We start from the raw sequence: 6,544 nt of genomic DNA, 5'->3' as shown, positions 1-6,544 counted from the left end.
ATGACAAATAGGGCATAGATAGATCTCCTGGCCCAAGTGCCAGGCTGAATGTCCAGGAAAGGCGGTATGAACGCTACCTGGAAAAAGCTGTCTGGACTAGAACATAACAACAATAGCCAAGACTAGGGAATAACAGTCAGAAGAGTACACAGGTGTATCCTGGTCTTACCAGCCTGCCCATCCCTGCGGCCAGACTTTGTCGTGGCCCAAGTGGTTTCTACAGTTATTCTCTGGCAGTGCTGAGATGTGGTTAGAGATTGTGGTTGCCGTCTTTCATCCCAACTGAAAAAAAGCATGCAGCAGTCACAAAACAGCAAGAACCTTTTCCTTCTAAAGCTTTTCCTGCCGATACCTCTGTTTCTCTGTGTCCAACTAGACAATCACAACTTAATTTGCAGGTGCATTTACTCTCCACAACTTTAACTGATCCCTGGCAGAGCTGTTGGTTGCCCATCTTTGGTAGGAAACAAAAACCTTCAGTGCCTTAGTTCAGACATTTCAAATAAACTCCACAAATTAGTAAACATTTAGAATCTAGTCCTTGATTATTGCTTAGGATTACAAGCCAGTGAAGATAAAGTAGGTGTTAAGAGGTGAATCATCTTTTTTCCATGCCATAAGTTCTATTCTGCAGAGAGTTTGTAAAAAAGGAAAAGCCAGGTAATTGATTCAAACTATTAGGTATGTAAAAAAGCTAAAAATCTCATTTCAAATACACTGTCCTTTGCTCCCATCCACTCTACCTTGTACCTAAGTATTTGGCTCAGTGTACTGCTGCTTATCTTTAACTATCAAACTTAAATATACAAAATGTAATTGAAAAACAGGCAAGTTAACAACCCAGAGATTGAGAATTACTGTTCATCATCATAAAAATGATCGTAACAAGTGACAGAGCATTTGGTAGAGAGAACTTGGTAGAGAAAAGCCTTTGTTCCTGACTGCTCCCCCACAGACAATTACCCTCATGTATGTAAACATACTGGTTTTGCTCGGCTGAATGTCTTCACTTTTTTTTCCAACTCAGCATTTTTATATGGACCTTCATAATGCCATCAGGAGGGAAGTAACAGCTTCAAAACAAGCACTTTGAAAGACAGTAACAGAATGGCTGACAATTACAAAAGACTCTCTCTTCCTTATTCAGCACTACCACATCTGAAGAGGAGGAGAAACTGGTTCTCCTATCAGTACTCAGCTGCATGGAGGTTTTTCACTTGCGTTGGTCTGTATTCCCAGAGTTTAAATGCTGACACGAAATTCCCATGGATATTAATGATTATGAATCAGATAAGAACAGGTGTTATTGATTAATTGTAATTTAGTGGGAAATAACCACTTCTCAATTTTTAGTGATGAATAAAATTTTATTAGCAAGCGGCGAGTGAGCAGAACAGCGCTGGGTGTGCTGGGAGTCTCTGCTCTACCAAGACACACACCTTACAGGACAGCACTGAGTCCCTTTATAGTGTAGGCTTCATCCATATTCATGATGGGCGTACCCTGAGGGGGCTGCAAAGTTGTAAACAAGTTTCCCGGGCTTTTCTCCTGTTTTCGCGGGCTTTTCTCAGGTTTCCGTCACAGAAGGGGGGATGACTCAGCACAAGTGTTTTTGTAGTGGCTTGGAGATGGGGGCCATTTTAGCTCCCTTCTAACAACTGATTTTAACAATAGAAACTATATACATATATCTTATTTCTTATTTACATAAGAGAATTACAAAACTGTTCGGCCACAACATCCTGACTACAACTTCTTTTTCCCCTTGAGATTTGAATAACAAATACCATATATGTTTTATTACAACAGGGAACCAGACTTTCTATGTCTGTATGTGGAAGAGGGAAAAAAAGCATCTCTCTGAACTATTCTAGCTAGACATACATACCTCCAAACCAGACAAAACTGGCTTACTCCTCTAACCCAGGAGGGAACACACAGTGTCCATCAGAGGCTAGAAAGGTCACAGAGCTTCTATTTTCCTTCTTCCAAACTAGTCCACAGATGGGAATCGGTGCAAAACAGAAACACACCACACCTTTGGTTTTGCTCCTCAATCACCTTCAGTAGCAGGGAAGTGTATGTCTGAAAGAGCATTTAAGCACAGAGTTAAGTCCAAACACCACAACTAATCTAGAGTTAAGACTTTAGTACTTGAACAACATGACTTTGCTTTCTGATAGATAAAACAAACATTTGCTTAGGTTTTTGATGCTGAACAACATTTAATATGTCCTTGTGAAATCAAGCTGAAACCACAGACAATAAAACTCAAATGCTAATCTTTTTAAAAATACCTTTTTTATCCATGTTTGCAAAGAATCAGAGTCTTGTGTAGGAAGGGGCTGTGCTATAAATGACAAATGTGTTCCTAAAGGCTCCAATTACCTAGTAACAAAGAAGGGAAATAACCAAACATTATGCTAACATTGGGTTGGTTTGCCATAGTTACATCCTCTGATGTTTCTGTGACTGGTGACCTTTCAGAATAAATACTACAGGGAATCGTCTGTTCTGTGAAATGCATTTCCTTTTGTTCAAGAGGCCAATTTAGTGCTTTCAGGTTTTCACAAGGTCAATACAATCTATGTACACACAAAAAAAGAAAAACAGAACTACACAGACTTCTGTCTTTTCATTAGATACACTGTGAAAAAAACCCAAAACAATAGAAAGGAACTTCCAGGATCTCTCCCACACAGAAGGCAACTTGCATTTCACTGCAGGAACCTTAGTGTCACCAAAATCTTTGTTTTCTTGCAATAAAACATAACTAATACACACACTTGGTCTAATGGGAATTTAAGACTCAAAGAGACCATCTGGGTCATTGAAACAAGTTCTCTGAATCAATGATTAACCTGAAAGGGTCTAAGAAACATATATGCCAAGTACCACAGAGCATAGATGATGTTCTATTATCTCACAACGTATGACTGAACACCTTGGGACCAAAGCATTATTTTGACACACATAAAGTCCTAATTATACACATTTATCATTCTTTTTAACCCAGAATGGTAAAACAGACTCCTTGATCTCATGAACACTGCTAATCAAATTTGCTGTATTTATCCTTAATTTTGACAGAGAAGTCAGATAAAGAAGCCTCGGAGTTACTTTGGTGCCAGACATTTCACACACGGGAAAAGAAAACAAAAGCATTGTGTAACTCCTGTACAACAGGAGACAGAGATACCTTTTTTGTTTACAAAACCTCTGTATATCCACTGAAAACAGAACTGATAGTGCTAAGACATCAACCCCTCATACTTTTTGTCTGACTGCTCTATATGTGGCAAGCACCAACTGATTTGCGTTTCCTCCCTTTATAAAATTTACTTAAAATACCAAAGGAGACATCTATCTTAATTTCATTTCCTCTTAGAAGGAAAAAAAAAAAAAAAAAAAAAAAAAGAAAGAAAGAAAAAAAAGAAAGAGAACAAGCACACAAACCAGACAGGAAGGTACAGCTACCCCTGCTGCAGTGGTTATGAGGCATCAGTGGTCATGGATTGCAAGTGAGAAAATCCCCACAAATTACATGACATGATCTAGTCTCCATTCACAAGCACAGCTGCAATCTAGCATAAGCTGGAATTGATACGCCTGACCTAAAATCCTAAACCAAGAAAAGCTGCCTGATTTATGACCTCCTTATTATTGCCAGTTTTCAGTCCTTAGATCCTCCCAGAACATATAAACTAAACAACGCACACATAAACCAAGTAATTTTTAGCATGGATTAATTCCCACATTTTGAAGCAAATGCAAACAGCACTGGATAGACTGTTTTCATAGGAGTAGCAAAAACTACCTAATCAATTAAAACATTAAAAAAATATATATATATGAATTTCCTGCAGAGAGAAATAGGCTGGAACCCTACTTTCACTGAATGAGAAAGTCTGTGGTTAAAACATAAAAAAAATATTCTCTGCCCCTATTAAATTTGATTGTAAGCAGACTGATTTCAGTCACAGCACAGACTGGCATAAGGAAAAAGGAAGAAGACATAGTTCTACATTTAAATACTTTGCACTAATGTAGTGCTCTGTACCCACAGGTCTTCAGACACTTCATAAAGTGTGAATAACTGCTCTTCTCATCTCCCATTTAAAGAAACAAAAGCAACAATGCTAAAACAAAAAGTAGTGAGAGAGCTGAGAAAGGACTTGCAGACAGGTCTCACCTCCAAACCGAAACACGTATTTGGATCAGTTTGACCCAAAATGAAAATTAAAATATCCATGCCCCCCAACTGGAAAATTCAGTTGCAGTATTCCAGAGTCATTCTCCGATTTTTAACTCATTTGCCTAGGCAGGATCAGTGCTGACATGGAAATATGAAAGACTTCTGTTTGAAAAAATCAGAATATCCTGATTTTCTTAAAAGGAATTCCCATTTTTCTCAGCCAGTCACAGATTCAGGAAACACCTTCAGTTCCTGAGAAGTTGTATTCTCAGCAAAATTGGCTATTAATTTAGCAATGCTTTGCGTTGGCCGATTAGCAGTCAAACCTACATTTCATCAGACAGAACATGCTGTCTTCTATTTGATATGGCAGAGCCCTGGAAAGACTCCTCCTTCATGCTGTTTATTGAAAACAGGATCCATTTAGGTATAAAAACCAAACAAACAAGCAAAAAAAACCTCTTGCAGTTTCAGCAAGTTAACTCATCAGTATTGGCTTCTGTGATAGATAGTAAACTATTTATTCATCAAATTCAGTTAAAACAATGGAGAAGTAAATCACCACCTGAGCTATGTAAAGCTAATATTGCTACATTGTATAAAACTAACCGACTAACAGCAAGCGCTTAGCTTAACTAACATAATAAATCAAGGCTGTGTAGGGGGTAGGTAGAAGATATAGTGGTGCGTCCTTATCAGAGCTTTAACAGAGACATGTAGAGACAAGAGGCAAGCAGAGACATGTCAGAGAACTACAGAGGCTGCGCAGAACCTTGGGGTGAAAAGTTCAACGGCGAGGAAGAGGAGATACTTCATCTCTACGACCACTATTCAGGACTCTGCGACCACCGCCCAGAACTGTTGAAGTTTACTGCGCAGAGAAACCTCATTAAAATATGAAGCGGGGGTAGGCGGGGATAGATTATGAATATATATGAGAGTTTCATTAATATACATCACTTTGTAACACATAAGCAAGACGAAAAAACTTCGAAAGTGCGCGCCGTTGGTGGAGTTGAACTCCCCGGCCGCCCAGCGCTGTTTTGCTTGTTGCCGCTTGCTAAATAAACAATTGGAATTTTTATTGGCCCTGTCTCACATCAATTTGAGAATTTACCTATAACAGCTTCCTTTGTTGAAGTGCCTTGAGCCCATTAGAAACATACACCTTCACTGACATCTTGCTGTTCTGCTTGGGAAATTCAGCAAAAAGCTACCTATTTATCTTTGCATGTACATCCACATAAGTTATGTCAGCTGGCTGTCACCAGTGTGACCAAAGTTCTAGGCACACAGGTTACTGACCTCAAAACACGCTGTTTGAAGTCCTTGTTTGACGTAATTTGTGTTATTCTCTACGTCAATAGCTATTTCATCTGTTGTCTACTATATTTACAACTGAACAAAATAAAGAGAATAGAAACTATTACTCAATGCAGTTTTCCTTAGACATTCTCCTGTCTCACTACAGGAATAATTTCAGCTATGCTAGCAAATATCCTACCTTTTAAGAATAAGGATGTATAGGTATCTGCAATGAACATGAATAATTTCTAATGTTATTAAAAACTCAAAACTTCCAATTTAAGAATCATAGTTGAGAAACATGAACACCTCACAAAAATGTGCCTGACTTTCCTCTTCATTACTTCAGCTGAAAATCATTAAGAACTACTACAATAAAATCATGCTCCATATTTTCACTGCACGATGAACATGCAACGTGGAGGTAGTATCTGACTTTTTTTAGGGAAGAGTGTACGTATAGCCAAATGAAACTGCGTTCCCAGCAACCAATAACACTGAACTTTGATATGAATTAATGATACAGAGGAAGGGCAGGAACAAAGGGAACTGGGGGGCAAAGGGGAAGATAAGCAACAGACTTGCCTAAAAAGAGGCCAGAAATCCCAAACTTGTGGTCTGTGTTCTCTTCCCATCAGAGGCAGGCATGGGCATTAGCTGTGGTTTCAACAGATCAGACCTGCATTGTGATATTCCCTTACAAACTGCAGCCAAGGAGGAGGGGCAGGGCAGGGAGAAAAAAAGAAAGAGAACAGAGACAGGGGGTTACAGCCAACAATACAATATATCCATCCCAAGCAAAGATGGCATGGATCTTCCCATCATCCCCATGTCAATGTTCTCAATAATATTCATCAAACAATTTATTAAGAATTCTGAGGTGAAAAGTTTGTTCATAGGAATGTTCCTGTGATGAGGCTTTAATAAATCACAGTTCCTGTATGGAAAGAAATACAGACCACATTAGACTTCCCTTGTCAAAGTTCACTGCTGAGATTCTTGGTGGCCACAGCTGCTTTAGACACCCAGTAGCTACTACAGCAT

At 38.9% G+C, this 6,544-nt stretch overlaps 1 long non-coding RNA gene across 1 annotated transcript; it reads right to left on the bottom strand.

Moving 5' to 3' along the window:
* Positions 1-1,546: 1,546 nt before the first annotated feature.
* Positions 1,547-6,544, bottom strand: LOC141918956 (uncharacterized). The gene is made up of 3 exons (XR_012621850.1): positions 6,460-6,544; positions 6,086-6,204; positions 1,547-2,085 (listed from the first exon to the last, which is right to left on the bottom strand). It is a non-coding gene; the product is annotated as an uncharacterized LOC141918956 (long non-coding RNA).

This window comes from Strix aluco, unplaced genomic scaffold (genome assembly GCF_031877795.1).
Source record: "Strix aluco isolate bStrAlu1 unplaced genomic scaffold, bStrAlu1.hap1 HAP1_SCAFFOLD_96, whole genome shotgun sequence".
In the NCBI taxonomy this organism is placed as follows: domain Eukaryota; kingdom Metazoa; phylum Chordata; class Aves; order Strigiformes; family Strigidae; genus Strix; species Strix aluco.
This window is presented reverse-complemented; position numbering and strand designations above follow the sequence as displayed.